The sequence below is a fragment of the Balaenoptera acutorostrata genome, chromosome 2, assembly GCF_949987535.1.
Source record: "Balaenoptera acutorostrata chromosome 2, mBalAcu1.1, whole genome shotgun sequence".
Taxonomy (NCBI): Eukaryota; Metazoa; Chordata; class Mammalia; order Artiodactyla; family Balaenopteridae; genus Balaenoptera; species Balaenoptera acutorostrata.
Window position 1 is genome coordinate 40,243,439 of NC_080065.1, and position 2,140 is coordinate 40,245,578.

At 37.5% G+C, this 2,140-nt stretch overlaps 1 pseudogene; it reads right to left on the reverse strand.

Moving 5' to 3' along the window:
- Window positions 1-1,448: 1,448 nt before the first annotated feature.
- LOC103010565 (elongin-B-like) lies at window positions 1,449-1,782 on the reverse strand (annotated as a pseudogene).
- Window positions 1,783-2,140: the final 358 nt, after the last annotated feature.

The following is a 2,140-nucleotide window of genomic DNA, read 5'->3' on the forward strand; positions in this document are numbered from 1 at the left end:
CTCACTGTCGCGGCCTCTCTTGTTGCGGAGCATAGGCTCCAGACGCGCAGGCTCAGTAGTTGTGGCTCACGGGCCTAGTTGCTCCGCGGCATGTGGGATCTTCCCAGACCAGGGCTCGAACCCGTGTCCCCTGCATTGGCAGGCAGATTCTCAACCACTGCGCCACCAGGGAAGCCCCTCATAGTCTTTTGAAAATGCAGGTACCCACAAGTTAATAATGCAGAACTCCTTAGTAATTCTCATAAAAAGGATTTTATGTAAAATTAAGGAAATATAAAAAAGACCAAAGCTCCCAAAGCACCCGTTTAAATGCTATGTAGTTTGCAAAGAGCAATTAAAGTGATTCTACACGTTACTTTCATTCAGTTTTTCTTCTTTGTAAACATGTCCGAATAAAACAAATGTTTACACACAACCAAGCAATAGATCAATATGGAGTGAAGTAAGGAAGAAAATATTGAAGGAAAATCTGTAAGCAGTTAGAAGACATGGAATTTTGAACCTTAAGCACCATGGTCCATAATGAACAAATCATGCCAGACCATGATGATAGGCCTGTTTGATAGAGTTGCAAAACTAATTGGATGAAGAGGATGGAATTGACGTCATGTATTTGGGCTTCAGTGAAGCATTTGAAACAGTGGATCATGAACTTTTAGTTGCAAATTAATAATTGTTTTGGATGAGAACAGAGTCACATGGATTGGGAACTGGCTAAAAGATCATAAACAAAAATAATAAATGGCAATGAATCCAGCTGAGGATAACTGCAGCAGGTTTTCATAATGGTCAAAGTTTTGTAAATCTCTATTTATTTGTTGCTAAAGACTATTTTTCCTCAATAATTTTGAAGTAGAAGTGTTTTCAGAGGTACCCAATATAGTACCCAAAGAAAACAATCAGATCAAAATATGAGTTCATATGAATCAATATCTAATTTAGAATTTATGTTTGACTTAGGTTGACTTTTGAAAATGTTATGTAAAAAGTAGTAGTGCATAATATTCAGGCAATAACTAGTGTCAATAGAACAGAATATTTTAAATATTTTAGGTGTTATTAACTATATGTCTTACCCCTTTAGTAAAGTAAGTTCAGTAGCACCTCTATTAGAAATGTATCAAAGAAAAAAACTAATCTTTTAATTTTTATAAATAATGCCTGTGATTTCTCTATATTTGTTTAAATTAAATGGATTTTTATAGTAATAGGAGAACAGCATAACAAATTTAAAACATAATATACACAGTACAGATTTTTTTTTAGCTTTTTTTAAAATTCACAATACAAAATTTTAAAACTGCTAGGAGACTATCAGAAGCTAACACTGAAAGTTAGATTCTTTTTATGAAAGAAGAAGGAAATTATATATAGATTTTTTTTTTAACACCCAAATCGCTTTTATTAGAGGGAGATGGGGGGAAGAGGAGTGGGGGAAGTTTCTCCAACTACACAGCTTGTTCATTGGCGCTGCTTCCTGAGTCCTGCGGCTTCATCACACAGAGCAGGCAGCTCAGGTGGGCTGGAGAAGGGATCAATGCACAGGGCTTCAAATGCTTCATTTGCCCGGAAGGCTAGCTCCACAGGGGCTGCGGCCTGAGGCCTTGCTCCCTGGCTGGTGAAGCTACACTCACCCAATGTCTTCCCGTCGTCCAGAAGTTGGTCGTCCTTGTACAGCTGCTACTCTTCCAGAGGCCGCTTGAGCTCGATCACGTTGCTCTGCTCTTTGACATCCGTGAAGATGGTGGTCTCGTGGCAACGGATCATGAGAAACACCTCCATGGCAGCGGAGGCCTCTCCCCGAGATTTATAATGAAATACGACAGAACAGCTTTTCCGAATTGTGGGCTACGAGATAATTTTAGAAGTTATGCGATAACGTTTTAAATTGTATGCATTTACCTATATTAGGGGAAAAAGAGATTAAATGACATAAATATTACTTAAAATATATTTGAATTCAAACAAGTACGTTATCTCAAGAAAAATATTCAGTGAAAGATGGTACAGTAGTATAAAATATGCCAAAATTCAGGTAATTGGTACACAGAAGACTAATGTTTGGGAAATGTTGCATTTAAAAAGCCAATATTGTCTTATCCATTGAACCAAAGATAGGTTTAATTACGTGACAGGGTAA